Below are 27,109 nucleotides of genomic sequence, written 5' to 3'. Positions count from 1 at the left end.
CAAAATCAGTCTTCTTGACCGCAGAATATCTTAAAGGTATAATAGGAACATCTTACAAGGCTAAAAACAAACGCCTGGTGAGGTCCTTGTAGAGGTAAACCACAAGCAGCAGGCCACGACGCTTCTAGCCCAGACTCGAATGGGTGATCTGGACAGCAGGGTCACACCCCACCGGAGCCTCAACAGCTCGCAGGGTGTGATCTCTCGGCCAGATCTCCTGAACGAAACGGATGCGGACCTCCTTGAGGGCTTGAAGGATCACGGAGTCACGGCCATGAGGCGTAACAAAATCCGCAGAGACGATAAGGAAATTTGCACGCACCACATCATCCCGACCTTTGACCGCTCGGCACTTCCACAATGTGTAAATGCAGGCTTCATACGGTGTTCCATTCATCCGTACATCCCGAACCCGTGGTGCTGTTTGGGCACGGTACGAACTCCTGCCGCGGCAAAACAACCTGCTCCAAATGCGCCACGCAGGACCACCCGACAGACAACTGCAACTCTACTACCCTCACTTGTGCTAACGGCCGAGGCCCACACGCGGCCTACTCCAGGAAATGCGACAAATTCCAGCAGGAAAATAAAATAATCAATGTCAAGGTAACTGAGAACATCACATTCCCAGAGGCGCGAAAGAGGTTCGCCTCTTTCCCTCTGGAGAAGTACGCCGACGCAGCTCGCCGGGGACGGAGAGGCGTATGGTTTCGGCAGGGACTCAGTACCGCGAGTACCACTTTGTACCTCCCCACCCCTGGGTTGCCTCACGCAGCCCAATCCGTCACCACAGCGCTTGCTGAGCCAGAAGTGGTTGTGGTGGCAACAGTAGGTATCGAGACCGATGCCGCTGCTGCCCCGGCTTCCCTGGCCTCCAGCACAGTGTAGGCTGCCGAGGGGATGGACACGTGGGGCCTCGCAACGGCTCCCACCCCGCCGCACCACCCGTGCCACCTGTGGCGCCCTGACGTCCTCAGCGGTGACGGATCGAACGAAGGTGGCCGCAAAGGGTGCCAAGTCCGGGGGGTCCGGTCCGCCGGGCACCCCTCGGGCATCTGATGAGGAGATGGATGTGGGACCTTTCCTGTCTGCTTCGCAGCGGAAGGAGCGGGTACCTTTATCCAAACGTCAGAAGGTAAAAAAAAAAACTCTCCAAGAGTCCAAGCCCCTAAAGACCTTACATAAATAATCACACTCCAGTAGCTCATGGGAAGAAAAAATATTGTTCAATGGAACTGCAGAGGCCTTCCTAATAATCTTGACTATGTGTATGTACGAGATCCTGAATGTTAATCAGCCAAGTGTAATGTGTGTCCAATAAACACATTTAAATTCCAAACAAACAAATTTCTTGAATAATTATATGGTATTCAAAACGGACAGGAATGGCTGCACACACACTTCAGGCGGTGTGGCCTTAATCGCCCGCAAATCGTTAACATACCGCCCTATCAACTTTAACACTGTCCTTGGGGCTGTAGCAATACGCACAATAATATTTATTAGCTTGATAATGGTAGGCTCCATTTACACTCCTACTGATTTTTCACTTTCGAGCTCTCATTTCGAGGTGCTGGTTGACCAGCTGCCCGCACCATACACCCTCACATGTGACCTGAACGTGTAAATTCTCTTTGGGAATCTTCTTGCACGGATTCCCGCGGTCGCCTGATAGAGAAGTTTATAACATCCTCTGGAGCATGTTTTTTCAACAAAAAACAGTCTGCATACCATAACTTCGGACACAACACATACTCACATCTTGACTTGGTCATTGGGTCTGCAGTTCTCTTTCCTTCACTGGAGTGGGGCGTGGGCACATACCCATGTGGCAGTGACTACTTCCCTACCTGACTAACATACATAGGTAAAGGTCCAAACATTTCCACTTTCCCTAAAAGGTTCAATGAAGCAAGAGCGAACTGGGGTACATTTACAGAAACATCCAAACTACACCACACATCCATAACACACCTACACGTGGAGAGAGAGAGAGAGAGAGAGAGAGAGAGAGAGAGAGAGAGAGAGAGAGAAAAAAACTTTTATTCTCTGCAGGACCTAAGCCCAGGTCCTAATCTGAGTGTTCAATTCGACAGGCCCAAGTAGTACTGCAGAATTCCAGTGTGAATCCGGTGCACATGTTCATAGAGAGCTTTCTGGGCAGCCTGGCCCAACTCATCACGGCGCACACCCTCGCCGCCGCCGAAAAGTCCATCCCCAGGCCGAATGAGGACTGTATGAGAGCGCGAGAGGCCCATAGCAAGGCGTGGGGTATTCTTCGTCGGTACCCCACGTCGCAGAAGGTCATCTACTTTAAACTGGCAAAAGCACTTGGAAAGCGCGTGCGGCGTTATGCGAAAAGGGAGAGTTGGCGCGCCTTCCTCACATTCATAAACTCGTACGCAGACGCACACAAGGTATGGACAAGAACACGGAAACTCAATGGACATCGAACACACAGCCTACCCCTGATTAGTACAACAGAGGACACACTGGAAGACCAGGCTTACGCACTCGCTCAACACTTCCAACACGTGTCCAGTTCAGCACACTACACAAATACTTTCATGCAACACAACACTTCTGCAGAAAACGAGCCATACAAAGACAAGTCAAAAACTGCTTACAACTCTTAATTTACACTTTATGATTGGGGACTGTCCTGAGCACATGTAAACTTTCAGCTCCAGGCGCAGATAAGATTACATACATCCTGACACAACACTTACACCCAGACACTCTTGAGACACTTCTACACCTATGCAACAAAATATGGCTTTCGGGGCAGCTTCCAAGGTCTTGGAGGGAGGCCATTGTAATGGCTTTTCTGAAGGAGGGGAAGGACCCATCCTTTCCTGCCAGCTGTCGACCGATCGCCCTCACAAGCTGCCCGTGCAAGCTTCTCGAGAAGAATATACACAGGAGACTTATATACTTCTTAGAGTACAACGGTCTTCTTGAGCGCTGCCAGGCAGGCTTCAGGATGGGGCGATTCATCAATGATCGACTGGTTGCATTGGAAGCCTACGTTAAAGTTGCCTACGTACATGAACAATATTGCATGACGGTATTTTTTGATATTGAAAAGGCATATGATACCACATGGCGCTACGGCATCATTAGAGACCTCAAATTACTTGGTATATCAGGTAACATGCTGAACACTCTTTCCAGTTACCTGTCTAAACGAATATTTTGTGTTGGAGTCGGTTCGGCCCTATCAAACGTTCACGTGCAGAGAATGGCGTGCCTCAAAGGTGGCGTTTTGAGCTCCACCTTGATTATAGTTAAGATGAACTCTCCCTGAAATCCATTTCCTGCCTGATGTATGTAGATGACGTTCAAATATCTTTTAAATCATATAACATGTCTATATGTGAACGTCAGGTTCAGCTCGGGATAAACAAACTTGCTCGCTGGGCAGACGAAAATGGGTTTAAACTTAATCCTGCTAAAAGTACCTGCGTTGTATTTTCAAAGAGACGCGGGATGCAAGCGGACCCTGACATTAATCTCCATGGCAACTCAATTCCCGTAAAAAAGGAACAGAAGTTTTTAGTCTTAGACGAAATACTCAGATTCATTCCACACATCAAACAACTCAAGCATAAATGCCTCAAAACGATAAACATTTCAAATGTCCTCTCACACCAATCCTATGGTTCGGCAGCATAGTGGGATCTCGTATGAACTATGGGAGTGTGGTATATGGGTCAGCAACAAAATCAGCAATTAAAAATGCTTGACCCAGTGCTGCACTTAGGGCTCTTTATGCGGAGTGTGACAAATGGTGCTCAGCACACCAACAAACGTATGTTGACTTGTTATACGCCTTTAAAATTTCATCAATGAATAGCCATCCTTTTAAAGCTGTTTTTAATGATACATGCAAATCCCAGATCTTTATAAATCACCCAACCATTTCTGATCCTTTCTCACTCGGAGTCAAAGAGCAAGTGTCTGAACTAGCTGTCTCCTTTTTAGATACATGTAAAACATCGTGTAGCACGCTTTTACCCCCCTGGCAAGTTTGCCCCGTGCTATGCGACTTGTCATTCGTAAAAATTGAAAAAAATCGAGTTCCAAGAAGTGCAATTCCGCAGAACTTCTTGTTTTTACAGGATAAATATCACTGGGCAGAATTTTACAGCGATGCGTTCAAAACATCCTCCACAGTTTCCTGTGCTGCGCACGGTCCTAATTTTACTGCAAGTAGAACTATGAATATAAACACCCGCCCCGTTACGGGGGAAGCTTATGCCATTTTTCTTGTTGCAGATCATATCCTTGAACATAATGTCCATAAATCTGTAATTTATCCCGACTCGTTGAGTGTGTGCAAGCATTGCCACCCACAAAGTCATCCAAAAACTACGTCATCAATCTCGTCCTATAGAACATTATCTCTGCATATTCCTCGAATCTTGAACTGAGTCTGTGTTGGGTGCCTGGCCACTCTGGGATAGCCGGTAATGAGAGCGCGGATCAGATGGCCGCTGCTGGTGTACTTACAAATACACTGCACATAGCAACAGTACCCTACACTGACCTCAAGCCACGCATCAGAAAGCCCCTTCGCAATACATGGCAATAAGACTGTAATACAGGGGCAGACAACAAGTTACCCTTAATAAAGCTTCACTTGAGACCATACACTACGGACTCACGCAACAGACACACGGAAGTCGCCTTAGCCAGGCTACGGATAGGCCACAGGCATGCGACGCACTCGCACCTTCTCACAGGGTCTCCAAGACCCGTGTGTAGCTGGTGTGGGGAGAGACAATCGGTAGTTCACATCCTAATCACATGCAAGGCGCTTAACAGAACACGACACAAACGCTTCAGGGAACTCTACAGACAACACATTTCACTAAACCCGTCGTTGTTTTGGGGTGACGATGCCATGGTTTCTGTGAAACGGGTTTTCGGGTATTTCTCAGATGTTAAGTTTTTTAAACATCATTTCCTATCTTGCATAATCAAAACCGGTCCTAAACACCAGCCATCACCATCACCTTTAAATGGTTTTACTATTTGTCTGACTTACACGTTTTAATATCTACTTTTTTGCTGCAATCATTCTTGTTTGGCGCTTTTTGCCCTAGCTGGCATTGCGCCAAAAAAAAATCCAACAATCATCATTATTTCACGCTATGAGTACGTCCACACGTGTCAGCCATGAGCTTCGAACGGCGGCTTTTATTGTCACTGGGCAATTCTCTATATTTCTGCGTGAGAAATTCTACAAGAAAAGGAAGACAACGCTCAGGACACGAGGAAGCACAGACACCGCCAACACAGCTCGGCTTCATGACCAGGAATCAAACCCGCAACCCTATAGCAGTCGGTTAGTCACTGAAGCCCCGCCGCGTGGCCTCCGCGTGTTTAGACATACAAAAAACGACGTTTATACATACAAAAACCGGAAAAAAGCGCATGAACGAAAAAAACGAGACGCTGTAGTCTCAGCCTCGTTTGCGGAACAGCAGTCGAATTTCGCCACAGCCGTTTACAAAGTGTTAACGTGGATTACAAGTAGCAAGCGAAAAAGCCACAAGCCGAACGGCACCGCGGAAATTTTTCATCACCCGCCATCCAGCTGCCCCTCAACTTTCCCGCTGCCGTCAAAGCTGTGCGTGACTGATGCTTCCTGTGAATTGCACAAAACGCCGTCCCCTCTGGCCGCACCATCTGTGCCTGCGCATGTCATGCTGTTTTGTACTTACCTACACTCCGACTCCGTCGCTGTGACTCATGCTCGGCGGCAGGTTGCAGACTGCCCTTCCGGTGACCTGTTTGTTCAGACAAGCCCAGCCTGGACACAGATGCCACGCGCCGTTCCCCTAGCCTCAATCTCTTTCCGATATCGTTACACTGTCCAGGTTGAACCCCACGTGGATGTATACGAAGGCCAGTGAGCCTTCCCACTTTATTTCACCTTTTAATGAGCGAGCACTCTTTGCTGACTACGGTAGGAAGCTGAGCCAGTTGGTTCATAGTTTGAAGGCGATAGTATTTCTTGGGCTACTTAAACGCGGAAATTATGGTCTGTCTGTCTGTCTGTCTGTCTGTCTGTCTGTCTGTCTGTCTATCTGATACCTAGTGGCGCAGGCTGAGGCCCTTATTATTTTATGTTCTTTTAACTTGCCTCACAATATCCATGTCTGTCTGTCTGTCTGTCTGTCTGTCTGTTTGTCTGTCTGTCTGTCTGTCTGTCTGTCTGTCTGTCTGTCTGATACCTAGTGGCGCAGGCTGAGGCACTTATTATTTTATGTTCTTTTAACTTGCCTCACAATATCCATGTCTGTCTGTCTGTCTGCCTGTCTCTCTGTCTGTCTGTCTGTCTGTCTGTCTGTCTGTCTGTTACTCGATTCAGCCACCAGGCCAAAGTGAAACAGTTGCAGCGCAATAGTCTTATATACCCACAACCAAATCTAAACGTCGAAGTCCGGTGTTAACGTCCGTATTTGTCAACATAAATATCAATACATCAAACATAAAAATCAATACATAAAAAATATTTGCAGTGTTTCTTTAATGAAAATTCAAGGGTGCTTGGTTTTTGCGATAGCAAATGAAATACTACATCAACTACAGAAAACCGTCACCTGCTGTTGCCCGCGCTACTATATCTCCTGGCTGCGTTTAAAAAATCAACGGCAACAGCATCGAGAGGTTCCACTAGATAGGTTCCACGTTCCGCTTAAAACGCACGTGGAGCATGGCAACGTGGTTCTGTAAACGTTGTAGTAGGGTGCCTCGATTCATGCGCGTCTCCGCCGTACGGCAGCGCTGGCATCAAGGCACCCGACTTGGAACAGTGGAACGCGGTAAATATAAATTGACTTGAGCAAACCTCTAGCGTATTATCTCGGGAGGAACGAGACGGGCGAGGGACAGCATGAGAGGTGAGCGAGATAGAGAAGGTAGGCATTTACTTGCCAGGGGCGCACGTCGACTATATCGTCTTTCTTCGACATTTGCAACGAAAGGAGCAGATACGCGGCGAATTTTTTTGAAGTGGGAACCAGTGAACCACCCGTGTCTCTCTTCTTTCCTTGTGTAGCATCTTAAAACTGGTTCCCACTCCAAAAATTCTTTGCTAAGTACACGCAAATGTGAACAGTGTCGTGCCTTCTATTAAAGCGAAGCTTTCTACGTCTCACTTGTTGCGGTGTTGGAGAAAAACGCAGTGCAAAAAGGAAGCCAAGCGTACTGCAGGAAAGCCAACTTACGCACAATGGGTTTCCACAAAGGGAACATCAATCACACACGGAATAGTAGCACACGGCTACCCCACCTTGGGGATTTCCCCTAAATCTGGTCGATTAACAGGCGCACAGATGGAAGGTTGATCATGCCGCATGCTTAAAAAAATCGCAAGCCAAAATGAACGGCAACGCTAGAGTATACCGTCGGCACATTCAGGTGACAAATCACAAACTAACAGATACAAAATCATATCACATTCCGTTAGCTCAGCGTTGGCGTAGATTTGGCTGATTGGATTGTGGACTTTGTTGTGCATTGGAGAAAGTTTCGTGTTTCAACCATATTTTTTTCGAGGAAGGGATGTTTTATTTTTGCGTAAAAATGCCTTATGAACGACGCGGTTAACACATTTATTCATTAGTGTATATATAGATCCCTAAAAGATTTGGGAGCCATCGGTCTGGCACTTCAAGCCATGACCCGCAACACAACTCCGCGCAAAGACGGAGCCGTAAACAAGCTTCTCAGGAACCTTGACGACACAAAGAGCATTCGTAACGGGGCGCAGTACCGGCCCAAGGGAAACCCGCAGAAATGCCGATTCAGGATCCAGGCAAAGCTACGAAGCTGGACTCATTGCACCCGACATCACGAACACCGTGCGTATAGGAGGCCTTTTCAGAATGTGATGCCAACACTTTTACCCGCACACAATCTTCGGCTCCCTGCCCCATTTGTCACGTGAGAAGATCCTCGATAAACTAAAGAAAGACGTCTTAGCGCACATTTCCCGTCACTCCGCCAGGGCCATCCTCGCTCTAGATTGGAAATTAGCGTTTGACAATGTGAGCCACCACGCCAACCTCGAAAACCTAAATGAAATTAACTGTGTCGAACGAATGTTCCAATACATCCAAGCATTATACGGATCGCACGGCACTGTAGGAATCGGGCCCCTGCGAACATCCCTTCAAACCATGCGCCCAACCACGGCACGCCTCAAGGGGCGGTTCTTTCTCCAACATTATTTATAATAGTTACGATGAAGCTCCCGCAACATCCCGGGTATGAGACGCGCTCTACGAAAATGCCGTCACAATTGAGGCTACAGGCGGCTCAGAAGGCGGCATGCAGGACGCGATCTAGCAAGTTGCGCACGCGATCCAACAGTACGCCCGGCCGCGGCGGTCGCTTTTCCGATGCAGGCGAAAAGCGAAAACGCCCATGCATTCGAGATCCAGATCCCTCCGCTATGGCGCGCCTCATCGCCTGTGTAGCGTCGGCGTGTTAAACCCCTACTATCAATCAATCAATCAATCAATCAATCAATCAATCAATCAATCAATCAATCAATCAATCAATCAATCAATCAATCAATCAATCAATCAATGAACAGTACGCCTATTGCGCGGTCTTCAGTGCACCGGAGAAGTCCGTGCTCATCTTTCCCAGACGCAAGCGGCGCCGCAGGCCACAGGATCCTACCACAATACACTTAAAGCTCCAGGGCTGCAACATCTCCATTGGCGATGAGATGTTTGAGTGGCACCCCCCTGTATCTTGGCGTCAGCTTAGGGACTTGCGCCGCTGTCGTCTGCTACACTCCGTTTTGAGGGGCAGCAGTGCCTCTGCTATAGAAATCGCCCGTTTTGATGTTTTAGTGTTTTAAAAAGCGTATTTCCAGTAATTCAGTTATTTTGCCAGCTTCGACCCCTACGAATAATTTCAAGCTGTATCTCTTCCAAGTTTGCAGCAAACTAGGAGAGAGAGAACAACTTTCTGCAGAGCATCGGTCAGAAGACAATGCGTAACTCGTCCTTTCTAGATTGTTTGGGAGGTTCAGTGCTCAGAGCTCCTCGATAGGTATTCAAAACGCGTAGGTTTCCCTAAAGTATTGTTGAGATGCTCTTATGAAGACTCAACCGGGCCACAGACCCTACCTCTCTTTTATTATTATCATCAAATAAAGCTCCACTCCCGCTGCTCCTCAACAGTCTAATGCAACGCACCAAGCAGCGGGCCCGTATACAAGTGCATCACACAGCAGGAAATGAAAGGGCTATATTGTATGTCCTTCGTTGTTGCTGACATTTATCAGATTAATGTTTTTCCTGTGCCCAACGCATCCATTTTTGTGAGACGTCACAAACATCTCATTAGAAGGTGTAGGGAAATTCGGGAGGCTCACAAAGTTCACGTGGATATTTTCTTGAGGCTCTATGGTATCCATTCCCTTCTTCACATGTTGTCTTACGTTATGGCTGCGTGCAAGAAGGTGCATATCTGCAGCGTGCTTTATTTATTCACATGCAAATACTGTCAGAAGTTTTGTACCACGCAACTGCGAAACGGCCGAGGCAACGTTGTCCAGAGTACCCGAAGGAGGCTCTTGTGACCCCGAATTTCTATCGTAACCATCGTTACCATAACGAACTGACTCTCAACCCGAACGGTTATGACATGATTACGATGTTGAAGGCTTTATATATACTCTAACGAACGCAATAAATAGTTTACGCGCCGGTTTAACAAAAATTTAAACCGATGAATATGTCCCAGAAGCTCTTTATTGCTTTCCAACCCTTTAAGGCGTAAAGAACAAATCCTGGCTTACTCGGGATGCTCTTCCATGAATTGAAGAAAATTACTTTTGCTCTCTTGACCTGGACGGAGGACCCTGCCCACTAACTAGCTCGATTTTACTATTAACTAAAGTTTTCTCTTCCTCCTCCTGTTGAGTGCAGTGTTACTATAACGCATATCTGCATATTGGGAAGATAAGGCTGCGGGAAATGTAACGTAAATATCCCTGCAGGTCTGAACAAACACAGCGTTATTGTATTTTTACCGTACACGGGACTAGCATGCTTGCGTGTGCGTGTGCGTGTGCGTGTGCGTGTGCGTGCACGTGCACGTGTCTGCTTGTGTGTGTGTGTGCGTGCGTGATATGCGGAGGAAACATGTTATGGAGGAGCATCTGCAGAGACGATGGAAACCGACTTGCACTAACTCCCCTCCGTATACTGACTTTTTACGAGGACAGAAAAACAGTAATGAAAATGGGTGTGTCATTTATAAGTCTCTGATTTGTTCACACCTACAAATATCGGACGAGGTTGAAACTGCGTTTACTTCATGGCTGAAGCAGTTATGGCCCGTGCCCTAGCTGTGTACGAGCACAGGAATTCAACCTCGCAGCTGCGAGGTTGAAACGACGTTATTGTTATCGTGTACCACGCCGACACTGGATGACTGTCCCTTGATAATATTGTTAGCATTCGCAAATGTTCAGTGTAGGCAGTGAAAAGGTTAGGATGTTGCGAGGCTGTTGTCTCATTTGCGAAGATTTCAGACAGATATGAGGCCCTGATAAATAGCTTGTTATGCGAAATTTAGGGTGTACTATTGGTCGGAGTGCAGGTTCACAATGCCTTACGGAAGAGCAACATGCCCGACGGGGATGGAAGTGATCTAGTACGTTTTCAACCGACATGCAAGGCTCGAGAAAAAAAAAACTACTTTGGCCCAACAAAACTTTAACCTTAGTCGAAATTAAGCTGTTGCAACTGGACGATTTTGGCTTGAAGTCACGTTAGCACAGGGTATTTAAGGTAAGAATTTTTTTTTTTAGTTTTCTCACTTCAGTCAACATCATTTTTCTGAATGGGTGTTACCCCTAAGCTTGACTATCCACTTGAGATGGTCCGTGCCGCGTTAAAGATAGAAAGCAAGCAACCATTTTGGAGAAAGTTTCCAGTAGAGCATCGGAGCTAAAATCCCCGGAGAAAAGTACAAAAGACACGTGCCAATCTGGTTCATTCGATAATTTTGCTATTCTTTGCGCTTGCTTTAATAGACTATCATCCTCACCCTGGTGGATGGTCATCTGATGCACGCGCGTGCGCTTCCAGAGGTGGTGGTGGAACCTTGCCTCAACAAACAAAAAGATCATTTGTTCTATCCCAAACTCTACTTTCAACTTTCAACCAATTCTATTTTCTCTCTTTCTGCGTATAAATCGCTGGGTTCATAATTTTCCCTTGTTTTAAGCGGGCGCATTAGCCCTCCTCACGCCCGATTCCTGGCCAATCCCCACGTGGGTATGTGCCAAGTCACTGGGAACAACAACAAGAACAACAACAACCCGGTCCAGTGTTCCGAGCACAACCCCGTTGGTGAACACCAGTAGGCACCATGGGTGATGCGAAACAGCGGGAGCGCGTACTAGACATGAGCAGCGACGCCTCCTTACTCGGCAGCTTCGGTTCTTCGTGCAGCTCAGGCTCGGCCGGGAGCCGTGGACCAGGCGAGGGCTACGCGGGATTCTCTGATCTGCCCAACAGGGTTTACCGCAATGCAGTCAAGAGGGGCTTCGACTTCACTCTCATGGTGGTCGGTGAAGCGGGACTGGGGAAGTCGACCCTCGTTAACTCGATGTTCGCGGCGGACGTCTACTCCAGCGAGTACCCGGGGCCATCTCACCGGGTGAAGAAAACGGTACAAGTTGAAACACGTAAAGTTCTTCTGAGGGAAGGCTTTGTAAGCCTACGCCTGACCATCGTCGATACTCCGGGCTTTGGCGATGCCATCGATAACACCGGCTGTTGGCAGCCCATAATAGACTTCATCGAAGCTAGGTATGCCGAGTACTTCGAGGCTGAATCAAGAGTGATTCGCACAACATTGCCTGACAACATAATTCACTGCTGTCTTTATTTCATCGCTCCCTCTGGACATGGACTGAAACCTCTGGACATCGAATTTATGAAGCGGCTACACGATAAGGTAAACATCGTTCCAGTGATTGCCAAGGCGGACACCATGACACCCGAAGACTGCATCCTATTCAAGCAGACAATTGCGAGTGAGTTGAAACAGAACAACATCCGCGTCTACGAATTTCCGGACTGTTGTGAGGATGGCGAGGACAGTGACGGGGAACAGTCTAAGCAGCGGTTGCCGTTCGCTGTTGCGGGAAGCAACACTGTAGTAGAAGTGAACGGACGGAGGGTCAGGGGTCGCAGGTACCCCTGGGGCGTTGTAGAGATCGAGAACATGGAGCATTGCGACTTCCTTGCCCTGCGGAACATGCTCATTCGCAGTGCCACGCAAGACCTGAAGGACACAACCATCCACGTCCACTACGAAAACTACCGCTACCAAAGGCTGATTGGGCTTGGGGGTAGCGGGGAGCCCAGTGCCCCAAATTAATATAGAACACAGTCGATCGAATGGAAGAGTAAAAGACCATGACGCTAAGATACAGCACTTGGAAGCTAGAAAAAAAAAGAGACGCTTGAGACGAAAATCCGCGAGAAAATGCTCAAGCTTTGGGAGGATCAAGCTAATTTGCAGCGATGGCACGAGCATATGGAGCGAATCCTCGAGCAACAACAACAAAGGCGCCGCATATTTGAACGGGGGGAGATTTCCTTTGAACTCGCCTACGTAAACATCAATCATGGTTCTTGTGAGACAGCAGTGGACGGCTGCTCGAAGAAGAGCTGGACGCAAAAAAGAACAAGAAAAAGAAGAAAACATTTTTTTAGCGGCCGCCGCGCTACTCTTCGAAAGCCTTCAAGGTTGTCGAAAACTTCCCATGTTGCAACCGCCTTCGCCTTACTGTGGCCACTGGAACCCATACTGTGTGACCCCACAGGTTCTCCCTCACTCTGCCTTTCCTACCACGCTACAGCTCCTGCTCCTAAACGTCAAATAAAAAAAAAATATGCGGAAGCTTTAAACTGGGCTGCTTTTGTATAATAACGCATTGATGTATTTTCAGAGATCGTCTGCTCAATTGTCATCATGCCGTTCGAGATTTCGCAGGGAACACGACCCCATGTGCGGCAACTACTGGGGATAAGGAATCGTCTGCTTTAGTGGGAATGTAAACACCTGAATAATTGGCTTTGAAACAAAGTTTCAGACGTTTTTAACGTTAGGCGTTAGGCTGGATCCGATGCCCCAATTCTCATTGGCAGCACCGTCAGCACACCCACCAATAATATGTTTTCACAACTCAACAAGAGCTGATGCCCACGCATTTTTACACCATATGAGTAAGCTAAGGGGCCCCGTAACTTTTTGCATCCACGTTCGTCCACAATGAATTTCCAAACTGTAGCTCCACCTTCTTTCCCCCGCCTTTGCGAACGCAAATAAAAACCGTTCTCCAAACGTCCCTATTGTCCGATTAGACGTGCGCCTTGTTTTAACGGCGCGATCATCGGTATCGTCGTCTTCCTCCTCGTCTTCCTCGTCATTGCAATGATCATCACGGTCATCCAGCCGGTTTACCGCGTGCAGCTTTCAAAAGAAGAGGGGGAGACAAGACCGCGGGGTGCACACTCGCCAGTCACTCGCCAGTCACATAAATGGTGTTCGTTTTTACTTTTTTTTATTTCTTTCTCTAATCTCCTCACTTTTATTTATCTAGTCATCTACTGCTAATCAACTCTAATATTTAAATATCTTGTTCTTTCCCTACAAAAATTGCGTAATTTCTTTCTGTAAGGCGCCCGTTTAATGGCCAATCCCCCTGAGTGGGTACGCGCCATTTCACTGGTACCACCACCACCACCGCCTTCCTGGAAGGTGCTTCGCGAAGTAGCCGAGCCCTCTTCTGTAAGCGGTAGCGTGTAGGCGTTTCCTAGGCAGCACAGCCAAGCGACGCATGGCGCCATGTAGGGGCATGTTTGAAGCTATGTCCACGCGCATGTGGCCCTGAATTTAATCGCTCAGAACCGCTTGGCCTAGTAGTATAGTAGCTCCGCGCCTGCGAAGCAGACATGCTAATTCTGATTCAAATCCCGTTACCGCTTTTTTTTCCCATTTTCAAGGGTTTGCCATATCTGAATATTAACATTTGTTATCACGCATATAATCTATTTATGGCATCTTTGTGCATTATAAATGGGACTTTGGGAATTTTCGTTACCTTTTGGTCAGTTTCAGCTACTGCTTCTTGTACGTTTTTGCGGGTTTTACCCTATTAGGTCGGTTTTGACTATTTCTTTTGAATAGTCTTTGTTTTCAACCATTGCAGGTCCGTGTTGTCTGTTATTTTTTCGGTTCGGGTGTTTTTGTATGCTTTAGGTACGTTTATGCTGTGATATAAGCCCCATAAGCAAGCTCAGGTGGTGGCTGGCTGTACTGACTAGGGAACGCATATTCAGGGCCACATGCGCGTGGACATAACTTCAAACATGCCCCTACATGGCGCCATGCGTCGCTTGGCTGTGCTGCCTAGGAAACGCCTACACGCTACCGCTTACAGAAGAGGGCTCGGCTACTTCGCGAAGCACCTTCCAGGAAGGCGGTGGTGGTGGTGGTACCAGTGAAATGGCGCTTACCCACTCAGGGGGATTGGCCAGGAAACGGGCGCCTTACAGAAAGAAATTATGCAATTTTTGTAGGGAAAGAAAAAGATATTTAAATATTAGAGTTGATTAGCAGTAGATGACTAGATAAATAAAAGTGAGGAGATTAGAGAAATAAATAAAAAAAAAGTAAAAACGAACACCATTTATGTGACTGGCGAGTGACTGGCGAGTGTGCACCCCGCGGTCTTGTCTCCCCCTCTTCTTTTGAAAGCTGCACGCGGTAAACCGGCTGGATGACCGTGATGATCATTGCAATGACGAGGAAGACGAGGAGGAAGACGACGATACCGATGATCGCGCCGTTAAAACAAGGCGCACGTCTAATCGGACAATAGGGACGTTTGGAGAACGGTTTTTATTTGCGTTCGCAAAGGCGGGGGAAAGAAGGTGGAGCAACAGTTTGGAAATTCATTGTGGACGAACGTGGATGCAAAAAGTTACGGGGCCCCTTAGCTTACTCATATGGTGTAAAAATGCGTGGGCATCAGCTCTTGTTGAGTTGTGAAAACATATTATTGGTGGGTGTGCTGACGGTGCTGCCAATGAGAATTGGGGCATCGGATCCAGCCTAACGCCTAACGTTAAAAACGTCTGAAACTTTGTTTCAAAGCCAATTATTCAGGTGTTTACATTCCCACTAAAGCAGACGATTCCTTATCCCCAGTAGTTGCCGCACATGGGGTCGTGTTCCCTGCGAAATCTCGAACGGCATGATGACAATTGAGCAGACGATCTCTGAAAATACATCAATGCGTTATTATACAAAAGCAGCCCAGTTTAAAGCTTCCGCATATTTTTTTTTATTTGACGTTTAGGAGCAGGAGCTGTAGCGTGGTAGGAAAGGCAGAGTGAGGGAGAACCTGTGGGGCCACACAGTATGGGTTCCAGTGGCCACAGTAAGGCGAAGGCGGTTGCAACATGGGAAGTTTTCGACAACCTTGAAGGCTTTCGAAGAGTAGCGCGGCGGCCGCTAAAAAAATGTTTTCTTCTTTTTCTTGTTCTTTTTTGCGTCCAGCTCTTCTTCGAGCAGCCGTCCACTGCTGTCTCACAAGAACCATGATTGATGTTTACGTAGGCGAGTTCAAAGGAAATCTCCCCCCGTTCAAATATGCGGCGCCTTTGTTGTTGTTGCTCGAGGATTCGCTCCATATGCTCGTGCCATCGCTGCAAATTAGCTTGATCCTCCCAAAGCTTGAGCATTTTCTCGCGGATTTTCGTCTCAAGCGTCTCTTTTTTTTCTAGCTTCCAAGTGCTGTATCTTAGCGTCATGGTCTTTTTTCTCTTCCATTCGATCGACTGTGTTCTCGATTAATTTGGGGCACTGGGCTCCCCGCTACCCCCAAGCCCAATCAGCCTTTGGTAGCGATAGTTTTCGTAGTGGACGTGGACGGTTGTGTCCTTCAGGTCTTGCGTGGCACTGCGAATGAGCATGTTCCGCAGGGCAAGGAAGTCGCAATGCTCCATGTTCTCGATCTCTACAACGCCCCAGGGGTACTTGCGACCCCTGACCCTCCGTCAGTTCACTTCTACTACAGTGTTGCTTCCCGCAACAGCGAACGGCAGCCACTGCTTAAACTGTTCCCCGTCACTGTCCTCGCCATCCTCACAACAGTCCGGAAATTCGTAGACGCGGATGTTGTTCTGTTTCAACTCACTCGCAATTGTCTGCTTGAATAGGATGCAGTCTTCGGGTGTCATGGTGTCCGCCTTGGCAATCACTGGAACGATGTTTACCTTATCGTGTAGCTGCTTCATAAATTCGATGTCCAGAGGTTTCAGTCCATGTCCAGAGGGAGCGATAAAATAAAGACAGCAGTGAACCATATTGTCAGGCAATGTTGTGCGAATCACTCTTGATTCAGCCTCGAAGTACTCCGCATACCTAGCTTCAATGTTCGGGCATGGCACAAACTCTTGCCGTGGCCGAACGACGTGTGCGAAATGCGCGGCGCATGATCATCCAAGCGACAATTGTCCATCCGATACCCTGTCTTGTGTGAACTGCAGCGGGCCGCATGCAGCGTACTCCCGCAAGTGTGAAAAGTTCCAACTTGAAAAAAAGATAATCAACATCAAGGTAACCGAGAACATCACCTTCCCGGAGGCGCGAAAGAGGTTCGCCTCTTTCGCCCTGGGGAGGTACTCTGACGCGGCTCGCCGGGGGGCGGAGCGGCGTCTGGTGTCCACAGGGACCCAGTTCAAGTCTGACCTGGTTCCGCCCACGCCCCCCGCTGGGTTGCCTCACGCAGCCCAACCCGGCACCATGCCGCTTGCTGAGGCAGCAGAGGTTGTGGTGCAAAACACTTCTGTTGGGACCGGTGCCGCTCCCGCCTCCACCTCCCCGTCCTCCAGTGCGTTGGAGGGTACCGAGGTGATGGACACCACCGCCACCGCACCGCCCGTGCCACTTTTGGCGTCCCCGACGCCCGCGGCGGTGGCGGCTCAAACGAAGGGCTCCCGAAGGGGGGTCAAGTCCGGGGGGCCCGGTCCGTCGGGCACCCCTCGGACATCCGACGACGAGATCGATGTCGGGCCGTTCCTGCCTGCAACGCAGCGCTAGGAGCGGCCTCCGACGGCCAAGCCAGTATAAAGGCCTAAAAAGCCCAATCCAAGAGTAACAGCCCCGAAAGACGACACATGAACACACACGAACACACACGAACACACACACACTCTAGTCATTCTTAAATTTAAATAATGGGAACAGAAAACATCATTCAATGGAACTGTAGAGGCCTCCTTAAAAATCTTGACGATGTGTATGAGATTCTGCATGCCAGTCAGCCAAGTATCATGTGTCTCCAGGAATCCCACCTCAATTCTAAACAAACAAATTTCTTAAATAGGTACATGGTATTCAGAAAGGACAGGGTTGGCTGCACCCACTCTTCAGGAGGTGTGGCCATTATCGCCCGGAAATCATTAGCATGCCACACTCTCTCTTTAAACACTGTCCTCGAGGCTGTAGCGATCCGTACAATAATATTTAATAGGTTGATAACGGTATGCTCCATTTACATCTCTCCTGATTTCGCACTTCTGAGCTCTGATTTAGAGGCACTGGTTGACCAGCTGCACGAACCATACATACTAACAGGCGACCTTAATGCGCACAACTCTCTTTGGGGCTCCTCCAGAACGGACACCCGAGGTCGCCTGATAGAGAAGTTTCTTACATCCTCCGGAGCATGTCTTTTCAACAAAAAAAAAACAGCCTACATACCATAACTTAGGACACAATACATACTCGCATCTTGACTTGGCTATTGGTTCCGCAGTTCTCTTTCCATGTCTTCAGTGGGGTGTGGGCACAGACCCATATGGTAGTGACCATTTCCCCATTTCATTAACGTATATAGGTATAGGCCCGAGCAGTCCATCTTCCCATAAAAGGTTTAATGAATCAAAAGCAAACTGGAGCACATTCACACAAACATCTCGACTACACCACACATCCATAAAACACCTACACGTGGAGGAAGCAGCCCAACTCATCACGGCGCACATCCTCGACTCCGCCGAAAAGTCCATTCCCCAGGCCTCCAGTGGGGCCCGCAGCCCAAGGAGGCACTGGTGGAACGAGGACTGCAGGCGGGCGCGAGAGGCCCAGAACAAGGCGTGGGGTGTCCTTCGTCGGTACCCCACGTCAGATAACCTCATTTCTTTTAAAAGGGCAAAGGCTTTTGGGAAGCGAGTGCGTCGTGAGGCGAAAAGGGAGAGTTGGCGCACCTTCCTCACTTCCATCAACTCATACACTGACACACACAAAGTCTGGACGTGAATACGAAAACTAAAAGGACAACAGACACACAGCCTGCCCCTCGTTAGTACAACAGGGGACACACTGGAAGACCAGGCTAACACACTTGCACAACACTTCAAACACGTGTCCAGTTCAGCACACTACACAAACACTTTCATGAAACACAAAACATCTGTAGAAAAGAAGTCCCTGCGTGATAACAAGTCGCACACTTCTTACAATTCTCCTTTTTCAATTCATGAGCAGAAGGTTGCTCTGAGCACGTGTAAGCCTTCAGCTCCAGGTGCAGACAAAATCACATACACCATGATACAACACCTACACCCAGACACTCTTGAAACACTCCTACATCTATACAACAAAATATGGCTTTCGGGGCACATTCCTCGCTCTTGGAGGGAGGCCATAGTACTGGCTTTCCTGAAGGAAGGAAAGGACCCTTGCTCTGCCGCTAGCTATCGGCCCATCGCCCTCACAAGCTGCCTGTGCAAGCTCCTCGAGAAGATGATAAACAGGAGACTCGTGTACTTTCTTGAGTACAATGGTCTTCTCGAGAGCTGCCAGGCAGGCTTCAGGGCGGGGCGGTCCACCAACGACCAACTCGTCGCGCTCGAGTCCTATTTAAAGGATGCTTTCCTCCACAAACAATATTGTATGACGGTATTCTTTGATCTGGAAAAAGCGTACGATACCGCGTGGCGGTATGGTATCCTAAGCGACCTCAAGTCCTTCGGCATGTCAGGTAACATGATGAACACACTTGCCAGCTACTTGTCTCAAAGAACCTTTCGTGTGCGAGTTGGAACTGCACTCTCTAGGGTTCATGTGCAGGAAAATGGAGTGCCGCAAGGTGGAGTTTTAAGTTGCACCCTTTTTATTGTGAAAATGAATTCCCGTAGGAAGGCGCTGCCACCGTCGATTTCCTGTTTAATCTATGTAGACTACATTCAACTCTCCTTTAAATCCTGTAACTTGTCTGTCTGTGAGCGCCAGGTCCAGCTTGGTGTTAACAAGCTAGCTGGCTGGGCAGATAGCAATGGTTTTAAATTTAATCCCGGGAAGTGCACTTGTGTTTTCTTTTTCCAAGAGGCGTGGCATCCGGCCGGATCCAGACATTCAACTCAATGGTGTCTCGATTCCTGTTAAAAAGGAACAAAAGTTTTTAGCTATAATCTTCGACGAAAAGCTCACATTTATCCCACACATAAAACAACTAAAACATAAATGCTTAAAGACAATGACTATCCTGAAGGTTCTCTCGCACATTTCTTTTGGCGCTGACAAACAACTTCTTTTACGTGTTTTTACCAGCTTGATAGGTTCACGATTTGACTATGGTAGCGTTGTTTATGGGTCAGCAAGTAAAACATCCCTCAAAATGCTGAACCCAGTGCTCCATCTCGGACTCCGCCTGGCGTGTGGCGCCTTCCTCATTAGCCCGGTCGAAAGCCTCTATGTGGAGTGCAACAAATGGAACCTACAACGTCAGCGAGCATACACAGATCTCCTTTATGCCTTTAAAATTTCATCCATGCCACACCATCCTTTTAAATCAGTTTTTCATGATGCATCCATGAATGAACTCCTTTTAAATCGACCATCGTTCTCTGCGCCCTTCTCTTACAGAGTTAGAGAGGAAGCGTCAGAGCTTGCTGTCTCCTTTTTAGATACAATCCAAAGTTCGCTAACAGATTTTATAGCACCATGGCATCTCCGCCCTGTATCATGCGACACATCTTTCACACATAGATAAAAACCGAGCTCCCACATGTGCAATCCTGCAGCACTTCTTGTATTTGCAGCAGAAGCATCAGTGTTCTGAATTTTATACGGACGCCTCTAGAACTGCCACCTCTGTGTCCTGCGTGGCGCATGGGCCCGGCCTTAGTGTCACTAGAACTCTTAACAGTAATACAAGTATCTTTACGGCAGAGGCTTATGGTGTACTTCTTGTTGTTAATCTTATACTCCAAAGCCACACCCCACAATCCATTACCTATACAGATTCCCTCAGTGTTGTGCGGGCATTGTCATCAACAAAGTTTTCAAAAAATCACGTTGTAAATCTTATCATCAAATGTATTATGTCGGTGTATGTCCACAAATTTGAACTCGTCCTTTGCTGGGTCCCTGGCCACTGTGGTATAGCCGGGAACGAAGCCGCGGATCGAATGGCCGCTGCTGCTACACTCTCGAATGCAGTAGACATCACCACATTACCCTACACCGACGTGAAGCCACACATCAAACAGCAACTTCGCAAAACATGGCAAACACATTGGAGTGAACAAACAGACAACATGTTACACGTAATAAAACCACACTTGGGACCGTACACCTCCGATACACGCAACAGATACATAGAAGTCGCCTTGGCTAGATTGCGGATAGGGCATACGCACGCAACGCACTCGCACCTGCTCACTGGATCTCCAAGACCTCTGTGCAGCAGGTTCGGAGAGGCCCTATCCGTGATCCACATCCTCATACAATGTAAGGCACTCGACATTACACGACGCAAACACTTTCCACAACTAAACACACGACATATTCCACCACACCCGTCATACTTCTTAGGAGACGATGCCATGTTTTCTGTTGAGCGCACCTTTGAGTTCCTATCAGAAGTTCACTTTTTACAACTCATCTCATACCACCCATAGTTTTACCCCTGGTCCTATACACCAGCCACCTTATTTATTTTTTAACCACTCTTGTTCTTCACCCTGGCACTTTACACCAGCCGTACTCATAGTTTTTAACTGATTATATTTCGTGTTCTCTCCTCATCAAATAACTTTGTGTTTGGCGCTCTTTGCCCGTGTCGGCCTTGCGCCAATAAAATCAAAACATCATCATCATCATTACTCCTCGCTTATACCCCTATTCCTGTTGAGAATGCGTCGAAACATTCGTAACGCGTTTTCAACTTCCCCGGTAATCTTCTGTAACATTAAGTTATTGGAACCGTTTCCTTCGATAATTAAGCCCAGAACTCTGATGGAATTGACCTCCGGAATGCGATTACCGTGCATGTCAAAAAGCGCAACGTTGGGCCTCCTGTCCTGCTCCCAACCCCTGGCTTGCGCCCCGGTCTAGATGGGCTATGGAAAAGCAACTCCGACTTCTTTGAGGAGCATTTAAGACCCGCAGGGGCGAGGTATAGCTCTGTGGCCCTGACAGCTTCTTTCAATCGAGCCTCCAATTCACCGTCACTGCCCCCTGCACCCCACAGGGTAACATCATCAGTGTAGATGGTGTGTTCAACCCCCTCAATATCGAGAAGTGTTCTAGCTAATTTGGACACGACTATATTGAACAAAAAGGGAGACAGTACCGAGCCTTGAGGAGTTCCCCTGTCTCCAAGCTCGAGGGGTTCTGATATAATATCTCCAATGCGTAGGGAGGCGGTTCTGCCGCTGAGAATAGATCGAACGTAAGAAAAGAAACGCTCGCCGATTCTAAGGTCCGATATGGTCTGAAGTATAGCCGTGTGGCGTATATTATCGAAGGCTTTTTTCTACACCAAGGCCCAGAATGGCCCTTGTGTCATGAGTGGCCCGATCTAGCAGCTTCTTTTTGATCCGGAGCATAGCTTCCTGGGTCGAAAGACCCGGCCTGAAGCCGATCATGGTATACGGGAAAAGCTGGTTATCCTCCGCATAAGCGGAGAGCCTGTTAAGCACAACAAGCTCCGCAACCTTGCCGAGGAGGACGTCAGAGAGATCGGTCTGAGGTTTTTAAGTCCGAGAGGCTTGCCCGGCTTAGGAATGAGTATCGTATTAGCGTGTTTCCAAGTATCTGGGACGTAGCCCTCTCTCCAGATATTATTGATTTGTCTGGTTAGATAGCTGATGGAATTATCCTCAAGATTGCGAAGAACTCTGTTCGAAATACCATCAGGGCCAGCAGCAGATTTACTGTTAAGCTCCTGAATAGCAAAACAAACTTCTCCCTCCGAAAAATCTCCGTCAAGCGCGCGGTTGGGAGATCCCGTATACACTACTGGCGGAGGGACGAAAGTCTGCATTTTTATAAGTGGCAAATACTGACCGGCTAGATCTTCCGAGAGCGCGTCATCCTTAGCTTCCTTCCGCGCCTTGTGAACTATTTTGCTCAGTAGCGACCGCTGGGTTGGCTTGGATCTGGAACCTCTCTCATCTAGTAGATGTCTGAGGAGACCCCAACCTCTCCCTTTGCGAAGTTGGCCGTCTAAGGAATTGCATATCTCCTCCCATTGTTGTTTACATAGAACTTTACAGTACTCCTCAATCTCTCTGTTCAGCAGCGCGATCTTTTTCCTAAGTCGCGTGTTCAGTCGTTGGCCTGTCCACCGTGCTAGTATTGATTGCTTAGCCTCAAGGAGATTAGCTAATCTGTGGTCCATCTTCTCAGTTCCAACATCCGTGAGGATGGTTCTTTCTGACGCGTGAATGTCCAGCCCATGTTGCTCTATCCAGCTCTCGATTGGAGGATTTGCTTCATCGGGAGAGGCATCGGGATTAGCCCTCAATTTGCGGAACTTATCTCAATCAGTTTAAACTCCCTCAGCTTCTTACAGACTACCTCGAAGCTGATGACTACAATATAGTGATCGCTGCCGAGGTCAATATCAGTATTCACCCAGCTAGGTTTCTCGATTCCCCGGACAAACGTTAGGTCCGGAGTCGAGTCCCTGCACGTAGAAGGGCCGCATCTAGTGGGGTGATCCGGGTCTGTAATGAGAGTGAGACTAAGGTCCGAGGCGTGCGTCCATAACCTTTCACCCTGGCCGGTGGAGTAAGGGTATTTCCACGCTTGGTGAGGGGCATTGAAATCCCCACCAACGATCAGAGGAGCGTTACCGGCTAGCCGTGTCACTTTAGTTAGGATGGCCTTAAAGCTCTGCCTCGATTCTTTTGGGATACTATACAAATTGAGGAGAAATATACTGCTGCTGTTGCCTATATAATTAGGAATTATCTCCACAGCGATAAATTCTACCTTACAATGCGACGTACGGAGCTTGTGTCGGATATAAGGGATCTTCTTATTTATCAAAATAGCCACACCCCTGCCTTTATCCTCCCGGAGGCTCTCCGCCTTGTATCCCGTGAAAGGGAGGTCAGCCGCAGGAGTCTCCTGAAGCAAAATAAGATGTGGTTTCTCAGCTTGTGATCTAATAAACTGCTGGAGGGCTGCCTTTTTTGGGTTGAATCCTCGGCAGTTCCATTGCCAGGCTCTAAAGGCTTTAGTTATCGAGGCCATCTTGACCGTGTTGGATTGTGTTATTTAGGTTAGTATTACTATGGGATCTATCCTGCTCTGCCAAAGGGTTGGGATAGATCTTCACCATAGCTGGAACTGCCGTAACATTCAAGTATACCTCGATCTTTTGCAGCCTAGCCCCGACGCTCTCCTTATTGTGCTCAATGCGGGTGAGTCGGTCGTTTATCTGCTTGATACTATCATTAATCGCAGATAGAACCTCCTTGATTTCCGACTTTGCCTTAAACTGCAACTAACTGGGCGGAGTAAGGGCCCGCTTCTTGGGAGCTGGGCACTCTGCGGCCTCGCCCTCTGACGGAGCAACCTCCATGGACCTTGGAACTTCGCTATCTGAGGGACGCTCGCCCTCTGACGGAGCAACCCCCATGGACCCCAGAACCTCGCTATCTGAGGGACTCTCAGAGGACTCGGACTTGTTACGAGTAATCTCTCTGCGGAGCTCTATCAATTCGAGAGTGAGCCTCTCTACCGCCGCCCTAAGGCTGTTGTTCTCCTTTTCCAGCGATAGAATCCTATCTCTTTCTAGACTACGATTCGCTTGGGCCATTGGCTGATCCGCGCCTTTTTCTTTGCCCTTAACCTTGTCGGCCCACGAGTCTGCGCCCCCACCAGCCGCGAAACGCGTCTGCGGCCCCCTGGAGCGGGAGCGACATCTGCTCCTGCTTGCGTCTCGCTTTTTTGATGACGCACGACGTCGGGGCCGAGAGCGGCATCGCGAGCTAGCTCGCCCCCTGGATTCGGACCTGTCGCTCACCGTCTGCGTCTCTTCCTTGACCATCTGTGCCTTCGCGCGCTCTTGACGTCTAACACGCACCATGTATGGAATCAAGTAGCGTTTCTTGCACGATTTATCCGCTGTCACATGCAAGCCCCCGCACAGCTTGCATTTCGGGTTGCAGACATGTGGGTCACTTGGGTTGCGCACGCCGCAGCCCCTACATTCTGAAACACCGGGTGTCGGGCAAACGTCCTTCCGGTGTCCGATCTTTCCGCAAACGTAGCACACTTCCACTTGTTTCCGATATAAGTAGCAGCGCACTAGAGTAGGTCCATATCTCACAAAGTTCGGTACACGAAGTCCGTCGAATACAATAATAGCAGATCCGGAGTTCTTGATTCTCTTGACGCCGAGCGCCAACGGGTTACGGTCGTCCAAAATGTTCCTTTCAAGGGTTGCAGGCCCGTCTGCGATGTCCACGTTTCTAATAATCCCCTTGCACGTACCGCTGGGGGCGGTCTCGTTAGCGTTGACTTCGAAGACCTTCCCGGCCACCATTGTGAACTTGATGCGAGCGTACTTGTCCGCATTTTCTCTTAGAGGGGTGCTGGCCACCATAATGTTTTGCCTAATGTTTGGGCAGATTACGGCATGCAGCGTTTGCTCCGAGCTCGAGCTTGCCGCTTCGGTAATCGCCTTACCCACGGTGGGGCCCACTTTCTCCAAATTCAATCCCCCTCTGGGGCGTATCACAATCTTGATGTGCTCCTGAGGCATGGAAGGCATGCGTGAGGCCTTTACCACCCGATTCACGACGCTGAAAAACGGCCGGCGTGCACTCACTTTCTCTTCGCCAGCGTGACTATCGTGCTGCGCTCGGCTGACTTTTTTTTCTCTTCGGCTGGTGACCTTCTTCCAGCCCGATTCCTTGTCAATATCGTCTTCGGCGATGAAATCGCCTTCCACTTGCATCGAAGCCGCCGCCATGACAGCTGTCGCAGAGTTCGCCGTGCCAGCAGCGAGGGCAGCCACCGGCGCGTCGCCGCGCTAGGCCTGCCGAGCGTTAGGCCTAGCGGTCGCCATCGTGGCGCTCGGGGAAAAAGTTCAGTACTTCGGTGAAAAGATCACCCACCGGCGAAAACCTGGTATCCACAGAAGCGCTGCAACTTCCGGCGTTGGTTGAGGCCAAAAACACAGCGATAAAAGTAGATTATCCGACCGAAGTCGTTCAAACACTTGGGAGCCGATCTTGTCACCACCACCCTCGTATTCACTACAGAAATTAGGCGAGAGTGCTGGATAGCCACGTGACTGTTTCATTGCGCATTTCTCAGGTCGTCTGGTTAAACTGGTCACGTAACCTAGTTCATCTAACTTGGATGAAAATGCACTGCGCCCGGATGGTATTGGTTGCCAACTAAATTACAAAGCGCTGTCATGTGTTGTGCACTGCGTGGGTCCTGGATTGTATTGGTTGGCGCCTGGATTATATTCACTGGCGTTTGGATTATAATGAGCGGGAAATCCTGTAGTCATTTCATCTTCGTGAAGCTGTTGTTCGGCACGTGGTCAGGAACGCTATGTTCCTGACCACGTGGAAAGGCCAACGCCTGGAGCATATTAAAATTTTAATTATCGTCTACTTAAGCGAAATTATATACTCGCACCTGAAACGCAGACGTTCCCGCTGTTAATTTGGTGAATTGGGTAGCGAAGGTGATTGTAGAGTGCTTCAGACGTTCATATAATACGGAGGAGCCTGAATGTTCAACGAGACGAAAGATCGACCGAGACGGAAGGTCCAATCGAGCCTGAATGTCCAACGAGACGAATGATCCACCAAGTCTGAAGGTCCAGTCGAGCCAGAATGTCCAACGAGACGAAAGATCCAACGAGACGGAATATCCACTGTTGGACCTTTCGTCTTGTTAGATCTTTCGTCTTGTTGGACCTTTAGACGCTGAATCCAAACCCTGCCGCCTCCTCCGACGCGTTAAGAGTCTGTTGTACTGCACGCTACGAAATAATCGTTGCCTGGCAGAGCTAGAAAACTTTGCTTTAAAATAAGGCGTCAAAGTTGGTGTTGAAGAAAGGCGAGGTAGGAGCAGACACAAAAGCAAAGAGTGTTGGCTCGGGCAACAAAACAAGGACGACAACAACAACAACAACAACAACAACAACAACAAAGGATAAAGAAAACGACGTGTGCGGTCTCGGCAGGTGGTGCGAACGCGGGGAAATTGAACTCAATAAAATTGATCACAAAAAGAATGGCCGGTGAGAAAGTCGTTGAGAGGGAGAGTGGGATGAAAGGGTGGCTATATGAGCAGATGGTGGTGATGGTGGGAGAACAGGTTCAGCAATCGAACACTCGTGCTGTTGCTGGTGGGAGAACAGGTTCAGCAATCGAACACTCATGCTGCTGGTGGTGGTGGTGGGAGAACAGGTTCAGTAATCGAACACTCATGCTGCTGCTAGGGGTGGTAGTGGTGGGAGAACAGGTTCAGCAATCGAACACTCATGCTGGTGGTGGTGGTGGGAGAACAGGTTCAGCAATCGAACACTCATGCTGGTGGAGGTGGTGGTGGGAGGACAGGTTCAGCCATCGAACACTCCTGCTGCTGCTGGTGGTGGTGGTGGGAGAACAGGTTCAGCAATCGAACACTCATGCTGGGGGTGGTGGAAGAACGAGTTCAGCAATCGAACACTCATGCTGCTGGTGGTGGTGGTGGTGGGAGAACAGGAGGTTCAGCAATCTAA

General features: G+C 48.6%; 2 pseudogenes; one reads left to right on the top strand and one right to left on the bottom strand.

Moving 5' to 3' along the window:
- The first annotated feature begins 11,409 nt into the window (after positions 1 to 11,409).
- LOC144161724 (septin-7 pseudogene) lies at positions 11,410 to 13,081 on the top strand (annotated as a pseudogene).
- A 417-nt stretch (positions 13,082 to 13,498) lies between these two features.
- LOC144161723 (septin-7-like) lies at positions 13,499 to 25,336 on the bottom strand (annotated as a pseudogene).
- Positions 25,337 to 27,109: the final 1,773 nt, after the last annotated feature.

Source organism: Haemaphysalis longicornis, unplaced genomic scaffold (genome assembly GCF_048455015.1).
Source record: "Haemaphysalis longicornis isolate Haplotype H1 unplaced genomic scaffold, Haemaphysalis longicornis Haplotype H1 scaffold_12, whole genome shotgun sequence".
Classification (NCBI taxonomy): Eukaryota; Metazoa; Arthropoda; class Arachnida; order Ixodida; family Ixodidae; genus Haemaphysalis; species Haemaphysalis longicornis.
The sequence above is the reverse complement of the archived record's forward strand: the minus strand, read 5'-3'. Positions and strand labels throughout refer to the sequence as shown.